The following is a 21,876-nucleotide window of genomic DNA, read 5'->3' as shown; positions in this document are numbered from 1 at the left end:
GTGGTTCCGCCTGCTCCCCTTGGGGGGATACACCTGCCTGAGGTCCTCTTAATGGCCCAGCTGCGCCCTAAGTTGCCTGTGCCTGTGGGCCAGGGACCAGGAGGTGGTTAGGGCAAGGGCGAGCGAGGCCTGGCCTGGGCCTGTTCCCAGGTGTCCTGCCCACAGCCCCTGCTGGGTCTCGACAGGATGAGCGATTGGCTTGAACGGGCTGCTGGCCACGCCACGCCATCTGGCGGGGCTATTGTGGACCGCACGGAGGATGGAGCATGGCGGGGCAGGGGCCAGCCGAGGAGTGGACAGGGAAGCAGGAGGGAGGACACCGGCCTCCCAGCACGCACCCGGCTGGTGGGAGCCGGCCCGTTTGTTCCTGCTGTGGCCGCAGCTTTGGAGCCGAGATCTGGTTTATCGCTTCCTGGGGCACCAAGGGATGACTCCTCACCCCCTTGAATCTTCGGCTAGAGTGCTTTAAACAACTCTGGTCCTGAGCTGATTTATTGCTCTGCTAAGATGCAAAGGCAGTTTTATGTACTAGGTAATTAAGTGGCATTATGGACGGCTTGAGAGTAAGTGGCTGCTGTTTTAATAATTAAAATAAATGACCCCTTGACTGTTTCCCGGCTCGATACTGTTTTCTTCAGTGTTGAGACCCTGCCGAGAGACGGCATGGGTGTGTGAGTGTGAGCTTCCTTGTGTGTATGTGTGTACGTGGTGTGAGTGCGACTGTGCGTCCCCGGGTGCACCCACGAGTGAGTGTGAGTGTGTGCCCGCTGGGTGTGTGTGTGCCCACTCTGGGTATGAGTGTGTGCATACGTGCGCGTGCTCACGTGTGTGTGAGGTGTGCAGGGGGAGGAGGACGTGGCTCCTCGTGACCTCTGGGGTGCCCACGTCACCTGGGGCAGGAGATGTGCTGTCCTAGATAAACTTTCCTTCCCCCTCTGAGCCCAGGATGACCCAGGATGGGTGCTGGGCATCACCGTCCATGTGGGGCAGCCCTGATTCAGACCCCGGCTCTGGTGCCCCATGGCTGTGGCCAGCCTGCCATCTTTGGAGGCTTGGCTTCAGTTCCTGTACAACGTGATAGTGCCTGCCCCACACACTGGGTGCCAGGCACCCAGAGACGTGTCAGCTCTCATCCCCCGGTTGGGAGGCACAGAACTCTGGGTGGGCATTGGGTGGGGGCTGCCAGTGCCCTTGAGTCCTGAGTGAACAGGAGGCATGCCAGAGGGGCAGACAGTCACGGACAGCGAGACGAAATGGGAAGTAGGACTTGAAGCTGGGGGAGGGACCTCGCCCCCGGCCGGCTGGAGTGTCTGTGCCTTCGCACATCTGCCGCCTGCTTGGGGCTGCACAGGCCCAGGGGAACACGGGCCAGCCTGCTGGAGGATGTCATCATCTTCTGCCCCAGCTTATGCTTTCGTTTTGTGGGAGGGTGACCTGCCCCAAAGACACGGGCCACAGCATAACACATCCGCACGCTCGTGGGACTGACATGGGGCTGGCTGCCTTCTGGGCATTTCTGGGGGATGGTTGGTGTTGAAGGGAGCAGGGGGCTGAGTCGGCAGCTCTGCACCGAGGTCCTCATGTAGGTGAGCAGGAGGAGGGAGAGGGAGGAGGGGACACATGTCGCAGGGGCTCAGGTATGGAACAAGGCTCTCCATGTGCTGTGTTCCCCAGAATCGAGTTTAATTGAATCTCCCCAGCTCTGCAGCAAAGGTGCTTCTTTTGCAGCTGGGAGAGTGGCAACTCAGGGACATTAAGGTGCCAAAGTCACCAGGTGGGGCCGGATGTGAAGCCCCCTCTCTCCTGCCCTCCCCCCTTGCCCCTTGTCCTCCATCCGTCCTCCACTGAAGTGTCCTAGGCCCCAGTGTGTGTGAGCCCAGTGCCGGGAGCTCCTGGGCTCTCCAGTCTGGGCCAGCTCCTCACGACCTCATGGCCCCTGCCCAGCCAAGAGTCTTGACATTGAACTTGCAGCCCTAGGGATACCAGTCCTCAAGCTGTGCTTGTGGAACTAGCCAGGTTCCTCCCTCATCCTGGGCCTCAGTGGTTCTTTCTGAAACATGGAGTGTCTGATGCAGCTTCTGTGCCCAGCCATGCTGTGCCGTGACGCATGGAGGGGTGGCAGAGGGAGTCTGAGGGACGGGGAACATGACTGGGCTGCACCCACCCTGGAGCTGCCTGGCCCTTGGACGGCCTGGGCCACCCCGTCTGTGAGTGCCTCACCCTGGCCCCCTCCCCTTTGCTGCTGCGAGCTCCCAGGGTGGGCCCTTGTCCTCAGAGTCTGACTCTAGGGCCTGGCATGGAGGAGGCACCCACCACGTATCTGTGCCTGGGGCTGCCAGTCCGTGGGCTCTGTGGTTTGAAGCCCCTCCTCCCCCTGACCCCGCCATTCTCGGAGGCCCAGGCTCATCTTCCCTGAGTGTGCAAGCGTCTTTTCAAGCTGGGTAAATGGAGGAATGCCAGGGTGGTTTGGCTGCCAGAGGAACTCGCCCAGGCTCATGCTGTCCCAGCGCTCAGATCCAGACACGCCGGGGCTTCATTTTGCCTGTCGCAGCAGTGGCAGCCACGGGAAGGTTACTCTCAGGTGCTCCTGCTTCCTGAGGGACCCTGGAGCTGCAGGCTGGGGTCCTGCCTCCGGTGGGCAGAAGAGAGGTACCCGTAGGCCCAGGGGTGTGGGCCTGACTCGGGCAGGGCCTGTCTGCGCTGTGGTGCCCTGTGGACCTGCTGCCGCCTGTCCCCTCCTCTTCCCCAACCCCTGAATTTTGGAGCCTGGGGACTGAGGAGGGTCCTGAAGCTCTAGGAGAGTGCCCAGGGCCAGGGGGTGTAAAGTAAGCCTGGCTTCTTCCCTTTGCTCCCCTCTGAACCCAGGAGGAAGGCTGGTGCTGTGCTCATGGGGGCCATCTGGGCAACAGAGTGAGCCCTGAAGCCCCCTGAAGTGAGAAGGTGGGGCCTGAGGGTGGGGACTCGTGGGGACCCACCCCACTTGCCTGAGGGTGATCTGCCAGGCAGGCCGGGCCCTGGGTGACCGTGGTGCACTCCTGGGGGCTGTTTCCTCATCTGCGAACCAGGGGGTTTAGGGTCTGCCTACTTGTAGCCAAGAGCCCGACCAGTAACAGCCGAGGGCCCGGCCCCAGTGCCCAGGGAGGGGCAGCAAAGCCCCTGACGTTCTAATGAGGGGGCTGGAAGTGTCCCCTGGAGGGAAACCCAGTGGCACCCGAGTCCCTGCTGACACTGAATGTGTCTGGGCGGTGCTCAGGCCCGACTGCAGCTGTAGGCATCAACCTCGAGCCTGGAGAAGAGGTGCCCCCTGGTCTCCCAAAGGCCTGTGGGTCAGGGACTTCTGGAGAGGGGTATTTTCACATCTGTCCTTTCAGAGGCCCCTCTGGCCTGGGGTCCGAGGGGACCAGAACCATCTTAGGTCGTTGGCCCGTCGGGCAAGGATGGTCGACATCCTGGATAAGCGCCATGGTAACTGCCTGTCCCTGGCCTCTGCCTTGGGTGCCATGGTTGAGGTCAGCCCCGTCATTTGTCATGTGATGCAGAACCTCCACATCAAGTGGGGAGTTTGGTGGTCAGTGGCTCTTAGGCTGTGTTGAAAATAGCAGCAGAGCCCCCATCTCGAGTGCAGCCCTCCCCCAGGGCAATAGGCAGGAAGGGCAGGGGACTCTGGCCAGGGTCCAGCCCAGGTGTGTTCGGCTCTGGCTCAGGCTGTATTTGGGCCTCGGGGTAGGAGGAACATGCAAGGAACAGAGAACCAGGTCAGAGGTCATCTGGTCCAGCCCACTGTACAGGCTGGGACCACACAGAGAGGGGTGGCAGGTCAGGGCTCCAGCTGGCCCAGCACACAGTGGCCATTGATGCCCCCACGAGGTACCCTCCAGGGGCAGTGCCCGCCAATGGCGTGGGTATGTGAGTGAGTTACCCCGGCTGGACGGGGGGCCCTGGCCTGTGGTGCAGTAGGTCTCCCAGTGCAGCTGGAGTGCCCTCAGGGCTGCGGTGGGCAGGGGGCAGGCCCTGGGCTGGTCAGGGCCTGGCTTCTCATCCTGGCTCCGCGACTCTGGAGGGGCTCGAGCCCTGTCTGGATCATGGTTCTCTGCAGAGAGGAGTTCTTAGGCTCCCGTGGGCTCCTGCGTCGGGGCAGAGCTGGGCTGTGGTTGTCGATTAACCAAACTGTGCCCTTGGAGGTGTGTGCCCAGCAGGACGACTCTCAGCGCCTGTGCGTGACCTTTCTCCAGGGCAGGATGAAGTGTATTTCTTTGAGTAACTCCCTCCAGGGCCCTTTGAGAGCCAGCTTCTCCTTCACACCCTCACTCAGTGGCATCGGAATGTCCACTGGGAAGGGGCAGGGCCCATGGGACATCTCTGAGCCTCCACTCTGCCTGTCCAAAGCAAGCCTGGCGCCTGGCGCCTCACAGGGCTGCTGAGAGTCAGAGTGAGGAGCGCTGAGGGCCTGTCCGGCGCCTGCCCGGTGGCATGGAGGGCTCTAGAGCTGCGCCTGTGGTTTTACTCAAGGTGGTGTTGTCAGTTCTGTTACCTTCCCATGATCTCACCACCAGTGTGATCATCACCACATCCCAGATGGGAAACCGAGACTCAGAGGGTTCAGGGGCTGTCCCGGGGTCTCCCAGTCCAGACCCTCCCCCTGTGCTGGTTTGGGGACCCCTCTGTTTGCTGGGACAAGTGGGCAGCCTTCGGTGGCAACCACGCAGAGGCAGCTCTGGCCTGAGAGCCCCAGGGTGTCACCCCTGACGTCCAGGGTACGTCTGCCCGGGGAGGCAGCCTGTATGAGGAATTCTGTGGCTGTGCGCACGGGGCAGTGAGGCCCAGGCGCAGACTGGACTGATTTGTTTATTTTTATTTCTAAGAGGATACGTAGTCATTAGAGAAACTGGAAGATTTGGGAAAGTAGCAAGAAAATCAAAACACGCATTTCGCCCCACCCCCCAGACCCTGCTCTGAAGGTCTTTCCCTGCGGTGGGGCTGTTTGCTTTCTTCCTGTGCAGGAGTGCTCGGGCTGCTGCTTATCTCGCGGTGTGTTCCGTGTGGGATCCGGCAGTTTCCGCTCAACATTGCATCGGATGCTCTTTTCCTCTCGGTCTCTGTAAACCTTGTTAGTGTCTACACAACATCCCTCCAAGTGAGTTAGCCAGAATTTACGTAACTGTAGCTCTGTTGCTGGACAAACATCGATTGTTTCCTGATGGTACAGGCAGCCACGTTTCCTTCACGGCAGTGCCTTTGGTCGGTGGTCGGCCCCTGCCAGGGAGGAGATGTGTTGGTCTTGGGGCCGTGGTGGACGGCACTGTGGGGAGCACGGCGCAGTGGCTTCAGGGTGGCTGATGTTAGAGGTGATGCTGTGTGGCTGGGATTTGCTCAGTGTTTCCCGTCCTTACCCTTAACCATCTCTAAGACAGGGGGTTAATTTCCTGGGGCTGCCTCATTGCGTGGTTGTTCCTTCTCTGTGGGCTGTTTCTCCCCTGAACCATTTGAGAGAAGTTGGGGTTAACGCTGGGGTGCGTTTCCTAGAAACGGAGACTATCACTTACGTGGTGACAATGTCAGGAAATCGAACGCTGTCACTGAGCGTCCCAGCACAGCGCCTTAGAGCAGTTGCTGTCTGGCCCGGGACCCAGTGCAGGAACACGCACTGCACACTCCCTTTTGCCTTTGTTGGAACCGATCGCTCTTCCATCTTCCTTTGACTTTTGTTTTAGTTGAAGTATAGTAGGTGTACAAGGTTGTGTTAATTTCTAGTACAGCGCAGTGATTCATTGACGTTTTGTTGAGCACAGACTGCTGCATGTTTGGCTCACGGTTGGATCCAGGCTGTGTGTTCTGGGCAGGGACAGCCCAGAGGGGATGCAGTGTTGTCAGCCTGTCCTGCCAGGAGGCACCTGGTGTGGGCCGGTCTTGGGAGCCAGCTTCCATCGTTGGTTCAGGGAGTTTCCCACGGGTCTCCCTGCTCGAGGTTAGTATGTGTAACTGTGATCAGTAAATAACCGGTGGGCGGCACTTTGAGACCACACAAGTGTCTTGATCCTCACCGGACACTCGTGTGCGTGGCTGGTGTCTGCTGACCAGCACTCTGGCCGTGGTAGTGGTGACTTTCTAGCTTCCTTGTCCTGTGTGGAACAGCTGGCGTTCTGCTGTGTGGGGCCTGCCCCTTCTCCCTCGTCAGCCTGTGTGTGGATGTGTTCTTTATCAGTGCGGATTCTTATTTTATCCGAGGTGGTTGTCATCGTCATTATCACCTTGCCCAGGACAAACAGCTGGACAGATGCCTGGGAGGAGAAGGGAGCTGGGGTTTCTCTTGTGTCCATGGTGGGGCCTGGGGGCAGGGTGGCCTGTGACCTTGGGCAAGTCCCTTGGGGTCCCTGGTTTACCCCAGTGTTAGAAGGAGAGGTCAGGACATGTTGACCGTTCATGCCCCTTTGCTCCCTTCAGGGTCCCCTCCCAGGCCTTGTGCTGTCCCCCTGCTGAGACCAGGAGTTAGCTGTGGGGCAGTTCCTGGTGTCCAGCTGTCACCTGTCACCTGTGGGAGTGATGACACAGATGGAGTCTCCTTGGCCCCACCCCTCTCTCCCCAGTGGGGCTTCTCCAGCGGGCCCTTCCTCTGGAGGACCAAGGGCTGTTTATTCTCGTTAGTAACCAAACACTGACCTCATCTTGGCAGCGGCTCTCCTGACCTTTGGGTCTGTTCTCGTTCGTATCTTTTTTAAACACAGCTGCATGCGTGGGCATGGCGGTGCGCTACAGTGATGGGCCCACACCCACTGTGCCTGCCACGCCCACCTGTGCCCACCTGCGTCCACCTGTGCCCACCATGCCGGAAGGGCTCTTGGAGGCTTTCAACTCCCTTGTACAGAGAGGTGTTGTGGGGCCCAGAGAAGGGAAGGGATCTGCCCAGCGTCACACAGCAAGTTATGGCGGGGCCTGGCCCCTGGTACAGACTCTACTCCCCTCACTGCAGTGCCCACGCACCCTTTATGGTGACGAGCCTCACCAGTCCCCTCTCAGAGCCCGGCGTGAGTGTTTGATTCTGGGGCGAGGGCTGATGGTTCCTGCTGTGCAGTGCACAGGGACGAGAGGCTTGCCAACCTTCTGCGTGCAGGAACTTGCAAAGGGATGTGAGGGGTGGGCACACCCCAGGGAGAAGCAGCCCAGGGCCTCGCCTACCGGGGTGGGCAGGGGCTGGGGTCTCCCTAGCAGCTATGGAGTCACCGTAGGGGAGCTCCTGTGTGGGACAGTCACAGTCACCTTCGGCTGAGGGTGGGGGTGAGGGCACGGTCGGGGGAGTTGAGGTGGGAAAGCAGGCAGACAGATCCATGGAGCAAGCAGAGGAGATGCTCGGCATCCACGGGTGGCAGGAGGGGGTCTGCCCACAGGGGCTCTGCGCACGGTCGTATGGAGCAGCCGGGTGGTGACCCTGGGACGCAGGCCTCCCTCTGCAGGTGGAGGATGAGGCCCCAGGGAAGTCCCTTGCCCACATGCCACGTGGGGATCCGTGTGCTTGTGAAGGTTCTGGAGAGAATCTGTGAGAAGATGGTTGACCAACCCCCCAGATTCCTGAGCTGCAGTGGCCTGGCCTGGGTGCTCCAGAATCCTCCCAGCCTCCCAGCGAGGGGGCATCGGGCCTCCCATCATGAGGATGCAGAGTCTCGGAGACGTCTCGTCACTAGTGTGAGGTTTGCACAGCTGTGATTATAGGGAGACCCCGGGCTCCTGACCTTCTGCTCTGGCTCTGCTGGGGAGGTCCCTCTTCCTGGGACAATCGCACGGCCCAGCACAGCCTCGGTGGCCTGGGGTGACAAGTGCCTGGCCAGTAGGACAGTGAGCTCCTGGCTTGCCAGTCCTATTTTGGGCCACCCACTGGTGTCATGGCGGGAAGGGGACGGTTTTCCAGGCCCTGCCCAAGGTGAGCAGATGACCTTTGAGTCCTGAAGCTCATGCACCCCCCTCCCCTGGAGGGGAGAACTGTGGGTCCAAAGGGCAATTTCAGCTGAAATTGCTGAGTGAGAGACAGCCCATGCCCGAGGGTCGTTCTGAGAGCTGAGCCGATGAGGGGTGGCAGGACGGGAATGTGACTGGGGTGGCTGGCAGGTCCCTCTGTGTCCCAAACACCCAGAGCCCCCTCCCTCACCCCAGCAGTGACGCCTGCAATACCGTAGCCCTTCTCTGGAGGGGTGTTGTGCAGGGTGCATGCCCCTCCTTTTGGGAGGCTCTGGGAGCCTGGTCTGTCCCCACGGTACCAAAGGGATCCTGAGGCTTGGGTGGGGATGTCCCTGCCCAGTAAATGCAGCCAGCCTGGACCTGCCAACCCCACTGCCGGTGGGCGTGGGGCTGTGCCCGCCTCCTTCCTGCCAGCTGTAGTGAGGGCCTGACCAGGGCTGGGGGGGTCCACGCCTCCTGGGAGCCAGACTCGAGAAGGCCCCCACCATGACCTTGTGGGGTCACACGGGTCTGTGAGCTTTCTCACAGTGGTTGGGTCATGCAGCAAAATCTGGCACCCCCGGGCAGCAGCCCATGTCCTGCTTGTCCACCCCACGTTCCAGAGGAGAGCCCTCCATCCTCCCAGCGGGGGCCAGCAGGGGCACAGGCTCACCTGGCCTGGAAGGAGATTCACCCTTCCACCCTCTGAGCCTCACACCCGGACCCCCAGCCTTGCAGCATTCAAATAAGACCTCCAGGCGATCTTTGACTAAGGACATGCTCCTGGCCTTGCCCTCACCCCAGGCTTCTCATAACCACATGGGGCCTGGTTAGTACCAGTTTGAGTCCTTTCTCCTCTTGCCATGTTCTGTTCTTTGCTGGACCCACCTTTCTGCCTGGATTTGGCTCAGGCTGTCTCTTGAGCCCTGTTTCCTGGGGGCTTTGAGCTGGGGTGAGGGGCAATTTGCTGGGAGGCGGGAGGCCCAGGCTGGACCCTCCCTCCCTCCCTCCCTGTAGGCTACCTGGTGTACCTCCGTGAACACGGGGTTAGGTGCTGGCCGTCAGTCACTAGGGTCCATCCAGCCCCAGTGCTCCACGCCCACAGGACCCTCACTCTCCCCAGAGCCCTGCTTGCAGTTGGAGGTCTTCCCTGCGGTGTATAGAACCAGCCCCATCACTGCCAGCTCAGTGGTCCCTGTACTCCATGCTCTACAAAGTCCTCAACTTAAAATAGAGAAGGGGGCATCTGCTTTATGAACAGACAATGTCACGTTTGCTTCAAATAACCTCCAAGTGTGACATTCCTAACTTGGATTCATACCCCACTGTGAAGTTTGTGGTGATGCACCGGCCTTCGCTAGATCTGAGGCAGGTGCAGGGGCTCTGGCGGGCCAGGCCCCGGCCGGGCAGTCTTGCAGCAGAGGTAAGGGTGGCCTGATGCCATCATCTCCATGGTGACCTGGTGCTGGTGGTGCAGCTCAGAGGCAGGTGTGCCCTTGGCTGGCAGCGTGGAAACCTCAGCTTTCCATTCCTTCCTGTCAAGGTCACGCCGTCAGAGTGTGGGCAGTGGAGAGGATGGGGTTGCTTTTACTGAGCCGCTACTAAGTGCCAGGCCCTGGGCCAGGGGCTTTTGGAGCTGCTTCCTTTCTTAGTCCTCACAGCAACCTTCCAAGGTTAGTTTTTGATCTCATTTTAAAATAAAACTGAAGCTCAGAGGCAAGTTGCCTGAAGTCACACAGCTGTAGCCTTTATTTCCTAAGTTAGTTTTCTGTGGCCACCGTCACAAATTACCCCAACCTTGGTGGCTTAAACAACACAAATGTATTATCCTGCAGTTCTGGGGTCAGAAGTGCTAAAATCAAGGTGTCAGCAGGGCTGTGCTCTTCCTGGAGGCCTGAGAGGAGACTCCTCCTGCCTTTTCCAGCTTCTAGACCCTCCCGCATTCCCTGGCTCAAGGCCCGGTCCCCATCTTCAGAGCCTGCAACAGTCCCTTCCTCTGACCACTCTGACCAGTCACGTCTCCCTCTGACCGTGGCTGGGAAAGGTTCTCCGTTTTCACACACTCATGAGATTAGGTCTGCCCACCTGGCCGGCCGGGCTAATCCCCTTCTTGACGGCCACAACCTTAATCGCATCTGCAGTCTCTTTTGCCGCGGGAGGTCATGTGCTCAGACTCCAGGGGTTACGAGCGGGCATCTTTGGGCAGACGCTGAGTACACTTCATAACTGGGGGCTGAGATCTTTATCAGGAACCAGTTCCTCGTTGTGTCACATGGGGAACCTGAGGCCTGAGGATGCTGCGGGAGCTGGGGCCCTTGGCCAGTGTTTTTCCTCTTGCAGTGTGGATGGTCCCTGGCCGCCCAAGGAGTTGGTCCTCAGGGCCTCGGGGCTGCATCCTGAAGCTGGCCTTTCCGGTGACCCTTGGGTCAGCAGTCATGTGCTGTGGGTTGTCTGTGGAGTGGGAAGGGCAGTGTGCTGTCTCCACGCCAAGACTGTGTCATTTTAATGGGCAAGTCCTCGCTGCCCTGCCTGATTGTAGGGACTCTGTGGGGCAGGGACTCTGAGTCAAGTCCCTGTCCTGTCCTCTGGGTTCTCTGGGCCACCTGGGCCTCCTGCCCCATCTCTCTGGACCGGGGCATGGGGAGGGGCTTGTTTAAGGTTGCAGAGTGGTTGGGGCAGAGAGGGGACCTGCTCTTGTCCCCTGTCTGCAGGAGGGTGGCTTCCCATGGCTGTCAGCCTCCCATCCCTGTGGGCTCTCAGCCTCCTGTGACCGGACTGCTCCCATGGCGTAGGGGCGGCACCACAGGAGGCCCCTTGCCAGGGATGTCTGCGAGGTTTTCCAAAGGCAGAGCCTGGGACCCAGGGACGGGGCGTTCTGACACCAGGAGTTTCCAGTGTCTTTTCTGGAGGGCCTACTGCACTGCCCTGACTTTCTTCCTTTTACTTATAAAGCAGTATTATTATTATTATTATTATTATTATTATTATTATTATTATTATTATTAATTAGTTAAGAAATATATAAAAAGCATCAAGCTGGGAGAAGAATGAGACAACTATTTATTCCACTGTCCACCTTTATCAGATTGCAAACAATAATGCATTTTAGTGTCAGGTCCTTTAATTTAAGAAATAAAGTATCACAGGTAGAGTTGAGACACCTTGTGTGTCGTGTTCCCCTCTTCCCCTCCCCTGCCTCCCCAGGGGAGCCCTGCCTGGAATTTGTACTCATCACTCTCCTGTGCAGATTTTATGTCTTACAGGTCAGATGTCCATAAACAGTGTATGACGATGCTTTTTAGGGTTTTAAACTTTGTGAATGCTGTTGCCTTTCTCTGTATTGCTTAGTTACTCGTCCCCTCCCCCGCATCCTGTTTCTGAGCTGTAGCCCTGTTGATGCCTGTAGCTCCCGTTCATTCATTCCCGGCTCTGCAGAGCGTTCTGCCGTTCTGCTGTTTGGCTAAGCCACAGGCTTTGTGGTCTCCCGGAGAGGACATTCAGGTGGTTTCCAGTTTTTCACTGCCTTGGCCAGCGCTGGACACCTGTGCTGGGGGTTCTCCAGGGAAGCCATGCTGGGTGGCCCTCTGATCTGCTGTGCTGCGGGCACCCCACGTGCTGCTCCCTGGTTCTCACACACTGGCCGTTGCACGAGTGACCGCTTTTCACTTTGTGTCCAGGGGCTGAAGTTGTCTGCCTTAGTTTGTGGGGGCGGCGGGGGGCTTGTCTTCTGACGGCGCGCACCGAGCTGAGGTGCGTTGACGGGCGGGTTGTCAGTGCTCACAGCTGAGCAGGACAGGCTTTCCCTTTATGGTTTGTGTTTTTCATCTCTTCATTAAGAAATCCCGTCCCACCTGAAAGCCGAAGTTGCTCTTTCAAACAACAGCTATACTGAGATGAAACTCACATTCATATACATACATTTGAAAGTGTATAATTCAGTGCTTTTTATTGTTTTATTTTTTTAATTGAAGTATAGTCAGTTTACAGTGTTGTGTCAATTTCCGGTGCACAGCACAATGCTTCAGTCGTACATGAACATACATATATTCGTTTTCATATTCTTTTTCACCATAAGTTACTGAAAGATACTGAAAACAGTTCCCTGTGCTGTACAGTATGAACCTGTTGTTTATCTGTTTTATATGTATTAGTTAGTATCTGCAAACCTTGGATTCCTAATTTATCCCTTTTCACCCCTTTCCCCCACAAGTAACTGTAAGTTTGTTATGTCTGCGAGTCTGTTTCTGTCTGTAAATAAATTTGTTTGTCTTAATTCAGTGCTTTTTAATATATTCACAGACGTACCCAACCATCACTATCTAATTCCAGATCATTTTTACTCCCCCCAGAAGAAAAAGTCTGTACTCATTAGCAGTCACTCCTCGTTCCTTTTTTGTCTCAGCCCCTGGCAACCACTAATCTACTTTCTGTCCCTGTGAATTTACCTGTTCTGGACGTTTCATATAAATGGAATCATACAATATGCAGTGTTTTGTGACTGTCTTCTTTTCTGTAACATAAAGTTGTTAAGGGTCACCCCAGTTGTATCAGAAAAGCCCAAGTTTTAAAGTTGTTTCTTCATCTAGAACTCTGTCCTTCTTGGAAGTGCTTTCTGTGTGTGGTGTGAGGTTGGGATTGCATTTACTCTCCTGGATGGCCTGCCACTTGCTACGGCCCCGTTCACAAAACACTCCATCCTCCCTATCCTCAGCGGTCGCGGGCCAGGTGTGCAGAGCTTCTCTGGGCTCCCACCACCCCCAGGAATCCCACCGTCTTATTTGTGATGATTTATTCTTGTTTCTACTGAATCAGCGAAACACTGTCCAGATGTGATTTTGTCGCCAGAGGTGACTGCCTGGACCTCCCTCTCTCTCTTGCTCCTGAGGCTTTGAGCCCCGGCACTGCTGCTTTTCCTGCATCTGGGCTGGGGATCCCCAGGGTCTGATGACCCAGCCACACCTAGATTTTTCTCTGTTTCCTGAGCCTGCTCCACCTGCCACCCCTCCCCACCTCTGCCTGGGCATCCTGCCCCCTCTCATGCCTCCCTATTGTCCCTGCCTCCCCTGCTGGACAGTTGACCCCATTCTGGCCCCACCAGTTCCTCATGCTCTTCATCCTTGGTAGAGACTCTCATGCTGTCTAACTCCCTCTCCTGAAACCAGCAAAGTCTCCACTTTTTGCTGCTAAGGGGCTTGGCGCATCCATTCTGGGGCTCAGTGAATGGCTCTCCCACTTCCCCTGCCGCCTTCAGTCCTGCATGTCCTGGCCTCATCGTAGTCCTGAGAGTGCAGGCCCCAGTGAATAGTCGGGGCCTGGTGGGCGTGGAGTCCCTCCGAGAAGGAGCCCTAGACAGGGCCGATTTGAATAGTCACTGCTCAGCATAGTCAGGGGTCCCCAGCCCCATGCGCATGTTAGAATCACCTGGAAGATGTTCAAAATGTATATGGACATCCAGGCCCTTTGCTAGAGTCCAGTTCGGTTGGTTTCAGGAGGGAAGAGATCAAACGTTAAAAGGGCCCCAGGGAGCCGGGTGCAGTGGTGCTGAGAGCCACAGGCTGCTGTGCGGTGTGGTGGCCCTGCTGGGTGGGGCCGGCAGACGTCTGCTCAGCCTCTGTCAGTACTTCCCAATCATTCAGAGTGAAGTTGGCGTTGGTGGGTGAGGGGACAGTGTTGCCTGTACTGCCACCTAAGCACACAGGTTCATTTCTGGGCACGAGAATGGAAGTCACAGGAAGGGAATTTTTTCCCCCTCTTTTCCTCGGTTTGAAACAATGACATAGTTTCAGTGTGGCTCGTCAGGCTTCCCAAGTGGTAGACAGAGAAATGGGTTTGAGTGTTTGGCCTGAGGACAGCAGAGGCTACGGGCAGATTCAGGTGGGGGCCTGCTCCGAATGAGCCAAGTCAGACTCAGCCTCCTTGAGATTTCAGGGCGGACTGGGAAGGCCCGTGGCTTTTCCTGGAATGAAACGCCAGGCAGCCCCAGGTGGCCAGGGCGCCAGTCCATGGGGTCCCCAGAGCTGTGTGTGGGGCACACAAAAGGGCAGGTGGCAGCCTGGGACAGCCATGAGCCTCAGCGGGAGAGGCTGAGAGGCCAGCAATGGGAGATCCCGGTTTTCATCAGTGCAGTTGTTCATTGTTTCTCTGTGCCCCTTAATTTTCTTGCCTCTGCAGGCTTGGGAGGGAGGGGCTCTAGTCAATGCCTGTTGGGAAGGCTGGATTTGAGCACTGGCTGTGGAGATGGGTACACACACGTGCACGTCTCAACTTTCAGCCCTGCTTTTATGAGCTTTGTGACTGGGCCTGTTACTGGGCCCCTCTGAACCTCAGTTTCTTCATCAGGGAAATGGGTAGAAGTTGCTGGGTCCCCCTGACAGGGTCAAGGCTTAGAATGAGCAGCACCAGTTGCTGTGGTGATAATGACGTGAGAGGCCCAGGTGATCGCGTGGGACCCCAGGGCTGCCGGGGAGGCTTCGGCGCAGACTGGGAAGAGTTTTGGCTCCAGACAAACCTGGGTTTGAAATCCCAGCCGCACATTCTTCTCACTGTGTGATACTGGACTTGCTACTTAACCTGAGTCCCAGGCTCCTCCACAGTAAAGGAGAATAGCTTGGTGTGAAGATTACGGTGGGTGACAGGAGAGTTGGGGTTTTGCTAGGTGCCTGCTAGCACACAGTAGGTGCTCAGTAAAATTTGCATGTGTGAATGGGAAAGAAGTTTCCCTTCTCAAGTCCTGCATGGACACTGGAACTCCTTTGCACGCCCGAGGTTCTGGAAGTGATCGCTGAGTTTGCGGCCGGCTACCTTGGCCCGCACCACCCTGCAGACCCTCTGCGGGCAGCTTGGGTGGGTGGGCCTGGCTGGAGGAGGGAGGGGCAGGGGCAGCTCACTTGGCTCAGCGTTGCCACCGCCAAAAGGCGTCCTCATAGGAACCTGATGTTCCTCTGATAAGCCTCCCTCTCGCCTTCATCCATAAATAATACCTGTCTCACATTCAGCCCGCACCTCCTAGGCTGTGGTGTGTGCCAGGAGGCAGACGCTAATGGGCGCCGGCTCAGGTGCTCCTGGACCTGCCCGTCCCGGTCCCACCTCTGTGCCTTTGCTCACACTGCATGTTCAGCTGGGACTTGCCTTCCATCCCCACCCTACTTGACTGCCTGTCAGAATCCTGCTTGTTCTTCCATGTTTACTTCAAATGCCACCTCCTTCAGGAAGGAGTCCCTGATTTCTCCCCACCGACACATCCTGGCTCTCTGCCCTCCTCATCCCTAGGCTGCACCTCTTCACTCCTTTGCCCTTCAGCAAATGGGGCTATTCCTACAGCTCCTTCATTAGGCTGAGGGACCCTCGCAGAAGGGGACCACGCCCTTGGACAAGCAGGTCCTGTTGGCACCTGGCTCTGTGACCTTGGGTGGATCCATTCACTCTCTGAGCATCCTTTTTCTCCTTATAGGACAGGCTTTCTGCCCCTCACCTGCCAGGGTCCCTGGGAGGAGCAGAGGGTAGCAGAGTGGGTACATCTGTACTGTACATACACAGCTTCCTGTGCCCTCCTCCCAGCTAAGTCGGGAAACTTCAGCGTTCTCAGGGCTTCTGTCCAGCATTCAGCCTCTGCTTGCTTTCCACTAGTGATGGAGAGCTCGTACCCCACTGGTGGCCTGGACTGTCGTGAAATTGGTAACTCTCCTTTCCAGTCCTGGGTTTGGAGTCCCTCTGCTCTGCAAGAGTTCAATCCTTTGGTAACCTTTGAGATTGCCCAGGGTCCAGGGAGTAGGTGGGCCTGAAGTTGGAACATCCTCCAGGTCCTTTAAGAAGACAGGGTCATCCCCAGGCCCATGTCCTGGGCCTTGCTGGGGGACTGGAAGTGCTCATTCATCAGAGGCAAGGGTAGCAGGAACATGAGCCCAGACCTGTCCAGCCTGGCCTGTGGGCGGGGCAGATAGGCAGCAGCTGCCTGGGGACTGAGTACCCACCAGCACTGGCCGTTTCCCAGCAGGGTCAGGCACCGCAGGTAGTGTGGCCTTTGCTGCCGCCTTGAGCCCAGGGCTGCCCTGAGCCAGAGGGAGGGGAGGCTGCTTCACTGCTGCCTGGCCTGCCGCCATCACTGCACCTCCCTGAGCCTGAGTTTCTTCATCTGAAACTGAGGTCAATCACCTGCTCACAGTGAGAAACAGGAGGATGAAGGCACCGTTGGCATGTGGGCACCGATGGCTCTTGCTGAAGTGGCCTCGTCTTGCTGTCTGTCTTAGTGTGTTTGAGCTGCTTTGACCACATCACAGACTAGGTGGCTTATGCGCAGCAGGCCTGGAGGCTGGGAGCCCAAGGTCAAGGTGCTGGCAGGTTCAGTGTCTGGGGAGGGCCCCTCCTGGATAGTGGATAGCTGCCATCTCCCTGCTGTGCCTTCACTTGGTGGAGGCGCGAGAGAGCTCCACGGGGTCTTTTTCATTAGGGCACTAATCTCACTCACAAGAGCTCCACCCTCATGACCATATTACCCCCCAGAGGCCCCACCACTTAATAGCATCACCTTGGGTGTTAGGTTTTAAAGTACGGATTTTGGGGAGGACACAACATTCAGATCCTTGCACTGGCCCTGGTGCCTGGAGCTGGTCACAGCTCCCTGTGGGTGGTTCTCCCGATGGCCCTGCCTGAGTGACTCAGTGCATCGCTACACCCTCTTTTCCATGTCTGTGGGCAGGGGAAACCTCTGCATGGGGGTGAAGGGTCTGAGGTTACCTGTGAGAGGGCAGCGGGAGGCACGGGTGGAGACTGAGGCTCCAAGGTGCAGTGTGGGGACATCTCCTGGGCCTGCCCTGCTCGGTTTCAATTTCCAATTTCCAGACCCTCAGGTCTGTGCGGCCCTCACCCGCCCCTTTGGGGGTGGATTCTGGGGCAGGGGAGAAGGAGAGAAGCTGAGGAACCCATCACGGGAAGGCAGAAGTCTCAGGAGCTGCTCTCATCCTATGGGGCGGGGAGGGAGGGGGGCCTGAATGATGAGGTTGCGTCTGTTTAACGAGGCCCTTCCGCCTGGATGGAGCCACTGGCCCGATGCTGCAGCCGACCCCTCTTAATGAAGTGGAAGGAGAAGGGAATTGAATCAGCCGAGCCGTGTCGTGGAAATGTCAGCTGTCTCCCCGCAGAGCCGCCGGGCATGTGCCCCCATGGAGGGGCCTGAGGCATGGCCTGGCTGTGTCTCCTGCTCCTACCTGCCACAGAGCCTGCCTTCCCCCGAGGCCTTATGGGGACCCTGCTCGATGAGAGGGGGCTGGAAGGGAGGCAGGACTGGTGGGGTCCCTGGAAGAGGCGGCAGCTGGAGTGCCAGGCCCATGTCACTGTCACTGTGCCCCCCCCCCCCCGCCCAGCATCTGTCCACTTCCCTCCATGCAGAGGGAAAAATCATACTTTCTCCTGAGCCGGGGCAGACGCCAGATGCAGATCCCTGGGCACTTACTGCTTCCAGGCCCACCGCCTGGGTCACTTGCTGGCCCTCCAGCTCTGCCCGGGAGCTCCTCCTGTCCACTCCCCAGGTGGGCAGTGCTGGGGCCGGGAGCCGCTCCCTCCAGTCAGCCCTTGGCCAGCAACTCTGAGGTCCCAAGAGGAATTCACACTCCTCATCAGCTCCTTCGGGTCCATGCCTCACTTCCCTGCCCCCAACCTGGGCTTCCCAGGGTCCCCTCCCACGTACCCCTTTGTATGTGAAATCTTGTCTCACTCAAACTAAGACGTAAACAAATGGCGAGGTTGGCACGAGACGATGCTGTAAACTGCTGTGGACTGACGTCTGAGAGGCACTTGCCCTTGGCCGCTGGGGCGCTCTGCACTCTGTGGCCCTGGCAGCTCCTTGTCTGGGGTGTCCCTGGGCGGCATGTCACAGTCACAGGCTGAGCGTGCCTTACTCTCCCTGTAGCTGCTGCTGGTGGGAGCTCATAGGACTGAGAACCTTCTCCTTTCTCCTTCAGGGAGATGGGTCCGACCTACCTGGCCGGATGAATTCCTGTTAGGTCTGTAGGTTTTCCCAAGGGCCTACTATGTGCCCAATGGTGAGCTAGGTCAGGAGGGTGGCAGGGGTGATCAGACGTGGCCTCTGGCCCCCAAATTCTTGCAGTTTGGACTGATGGTAAGGCTGACCAAGCCAGGAGGGAAGATACGACCTGTTCCTGGCCTCACAGCTTCTGGGAGGGCAGAGTAGCCTGATGATCAGTGCCTCTGGCACAGGACTCCTCGGTGGAACCAATCAGTGCTGGTGGGGAGGGGCTTGCAGACCCTGCAGTCCCCTGACTCCTGTCCACCCATGGGCTGCACTGGTCCTCCCTGTGCCCCGGGAACAAGGAGGGGCGCAGGGAGGGCTGATGTTCAGGCTTCTGGAAGTGAGAATGTTGCAGGGATCTACCCCCGTCCCCCAGATGGAAGGTGGATCACGAATCCCCAGAATTGGGCCAGGGAGCCCCGGGAGGGCCAAGGATCCCTTCCTAGTCACCTCCCTCATTCCCCCTCCAGCAGTCAAGCCAGGAAATGACGCGTCCCTCCCTGCTGGCTCCGCTCCTCATTACTGCAAACCCTGGAATTAATTTAATTACACACTTGTCTCCAAGAGGCTGGGGCATGGAGGCGCCCCTAGGGATCGTGAGTTGCCTAAGGCTGCTGGAAACATCATCCTCCCAGGGAGCCAGGCCCTTCCTGGCACCCCTGCCCTCCTCCTGCTCTCCCTCCCCACCACCCCCCGACTTGAGGGTCCGCCTAGCTTTCATTCTTCCCTGCTGCCAGGCCCCTGCTCTGACTCACAGGTGACCAGATGTCCGGTTTACCTGGCTCCTGGCAACATGCAGAGCCTGGTTTGGGGAGCTGAATGGGGGGACAGTGGGGACAGTCCGGTGTGCCAAGGGAGGCTTATCCGGGATTTCCAGAAGGGGGCCTCAAAGCCCGTTAAACTCTGCAGGACTGGGCAGGCTTGGGGCTGGGCCTGCGCCTTGGGAGAAGTGGGCAGAGGGTTGATTGGGCCCACCTGTCCAGGCTGTCCTCTTGGTCACCCTCTTGGCCACCCTTTTTGCCCTTTTTGACATTAACGGGGCCTCTGCAGTGTGAGGATGCAATAATTTAGTCCATTCTCCTTTTTCACAGAAGAAAGATTTCTCCCTCTTCTAGAAGTAGATAATTTGAAAATTAACAAGAAACTGTGAATAAATAAAAATAACCACCCATTCCCTCGTGTGAGCAACCTCATGGTCAGTATTTCCATGTGCTTCATTCCTGACTTTAATTTAATACGTGGGTATTTTTAAACATAACAGCAATTACACATACAGTTTTGTGTCCAGTTCTTTTCACTGCTGTTTCAGCGTTCTTCCGTATTGCTTACGAAACAAACGTCATTTGAGTGATGACAGGGTGTAAACTCGCTGCTATTGTTGGACAACTAGTTGTTTCCAGTTTTGGCCACTGTAACACCGTCTGCATTCTTCATAATTAGAATTAATTCCTTAGATAGGTGCAGCCCAGGAGGATTGAAAACTACTTTGATTCTTGTATTGTTCTTTTGAAACTAAAAGAAAATCCCAGCACATGCTGGTGTCTGAAGTGTGGCTCATTCTCCGCAGCCACTTGGGGTTTGGGGCGACCCCAGACAGATGGGCTGAGTGGGGCAGCTCCGTGGTCTGAAGCCGCTGACGTGGCCTGTGCGCCCTGAGGCCTGGCGCTGGCGGTGGGTGTGGGGGGGTGTGGTTGAGTTGATTGTGGGACGTGAGATGTCCTGTGTCCCTGCTCCTGGCACTGTTGCCACTCTTTTCTTTGGACTGCCGTCCCAGGAGGTGGGTGTGAGGTCCTCACTCAGACAGGAGCAGTGGTTTGTCCGGCCTGACCGCTGTCCAACGAGGGCACCAAGCCTGTTGGCACGTCTGTTGACTCTGTCCCAGGCCATAACTCCGACTACCGTCTGACCAAGGAGGGGAGTCCTGGGGGCTCCTGGCTCACCCCATAGACATGGCAGAGGGAGACAAAATGTCCAAGAGACTCGGTGGGCATCGTGCCCACTGGTGGGATGGCTCCGTGGCTGTCCAGGGCAGTGCGGGAGGGACCGCACTCAGGCCATCGGTCACACACAAGTGGCTGATTCCTCCCCCAACTTCAGGGCTGTGCTGAGCAGTGCATCCGGGGGTGGGGCTGTGGTGATCAGGGACTCTGGTTTGAGGCTGTGCCCAAGGGTTGGGCAGTAATGGAGCATCTGGGGAGATGCTTCACCAAGAACCACGTCTTATTTCAGGGACCTCTGCTGTCAGCCCTGCTCAGAGAGGCCGAACGCTCAGATCCTGAGCACTGACCTGCGGCTGGTGGGGAGAGGGTCTGGAAATTCAGGGCCTGGGCCTCCCCACTCATCTGCCAGCGAGTGGAGACTTTGTTCCTTGTGGCCTCCTCATCTGGAAAACAGAGATGATACTTGCTTGGTCCCTGCAAGGCTGCAAGGAGGTGCCAGATGCAGGGGCTGCCGTGCATCCCACATGGGGTAGACAGTCCCCTCCCACCGACCCCACCCAGAGGAGGACCACACAGAGGTCCCTGGTTGTCTTAACATGTGAGGATGAAAGAGCTGGGACGGTCTTCACAGTTTATCTTGTCCACTGTTTCCCAGTTGGCGTTCCAGGGAACCTTCCTGCCAGCAGCAGGTGGAGGACCCAAAGGGTTGGGGAGCCCAGGCTACACCCCATCTCCCTCACATACTCAGAGGGCCCAGCACCCCCTGAACACTGAGGCCCTTCCCACAGGTCCTGTTTGTGTGGGTGGGATGTGGAAGGGAGGTGGGAATGGCTGGTCAGTTTAGGCAGATTGATGGGTAAATCGAGGTCGGGGGCGGGCACCGGACATGGATTGTAATGGCCGCCGAGGTCTCCTGTCTGGGAAGTGAGGGGTTTGCCCAGCCCTGGGTGTGGGCACAGGGTCCAAGTGGGAGGCCTCTCCTGCCTGGGGTCACCACCTGGGGTCCAGCTCCCCCTCCGCCACTGCCCTGCTGTGCGCTGTGAGGAAGCCACTTCAGCTCTTGTAAGGCACACAGCAGGCTCCCAGCAGAGCTGCCCTGTGGCTGCCGGGGTCATCCCCAGAGGTGACTGTGGGCAGGCTGTTGGGGCGGGGCCTCTCCCTCCCTGGGAGGCTCCACATTCCTGAGAGGTGACTGGTGTGGAGAGTGGGGTAGGCGGGGGAAGTCAGTTGTATCATTAAAGGAAGGAGCTGGGCCTCCCCCATTCCTGCCCAGGGCTGGGCTGAATGCGCCTGGGTTTGGTCCAGGGCTGGTGGACAAGGCTTCTGGCGGTCCTTCTGAGATGCTTGGGGAACAAAGTGACCCACAGTGGGCAGGTCAAGGGCAAAGAGGCACCTGTGCAGGAAAGCCGCCTCCCGTCACTGGGGGCACCTTGGAGGACAGTGGTGCCGATGGGCAGGAGTGTGCGGGACCTGGCCGAGCTCCAGGCCTGGAAGGTCATGGCATTTGGGAATGGGGCCAGCCCTGATCACGGGGCTGCACAGCCCTTGGGGAGGTGCCCCTCCTGTCACTGAGGTGCTCAAATCCACCTGTGCTCCCTCCACACCTGCATCTGCTGTGACTGGTCCCCTGCCCCGCCTGCCCCGACCTTCCCGTCCCCGTGTTCCGCCTCCCTCCCCCTGCCCCTCTGCCTTGGCCTCACCCAGGCAGGCTCCCTTGTCCTGGCCTGGAGTGACTTTGTCATTACTCCTCTTTTCTCAGTCTATTTCCAGCCGGATGGGGAGGCAGGACCCGGGCTGCAGGTAGCCCCAGTGGTGGAACTTCTCCTGCTTCTGCTGTGGCCGCAAAGTGGGGTCAGCTTGGCCAGAGAAGCTGAATTTCACCTCCTGCTGCAGTCAGAGATGGGGCATGCATGCTTGGGGCCGGCACCCGGCCCCTGACTGCAGGAAAGGTGGTGGCTTGCCTGTGTTATGTTCCCTCTACCCACC

The 21,876-nt window shown here is 57.8% G+C and overlaps 1 protein-coding gene across 1 annotated transcript in view; it reads left to right on the top strand.

The window, feature by feature from the left end:
* Nucleotides 1-21,876, top strand: part of CCDC85C (coiled-coil domain containing 85C) — a 77,767-nt gene that overhangs the window by 36,020 nt on the left and 19,871 nt on the right. The window lies entirely within an intron of this gene.

The sequence above is a fragment of the Camelus dromedarius genome, chromosome 5 (assembly GCF_036321535.1).
Source record: "Camelus dromedarius isolate mCamDro1 chromosome 5, mCamDro1.pat, whole genome shotgun sequence".
Classification (NCBI taxonomy): Eukaryota; Metazoa; Chordata; class Mammalia; order Artiodactyla; family Camelidae; genus Camelus; species Camelus dromedarius.
The sequence above is the reverse complement of the archived record's forward strand: the minus strand, read 5'-3'. Positions and strand labels throughout refer to the sequence as shown.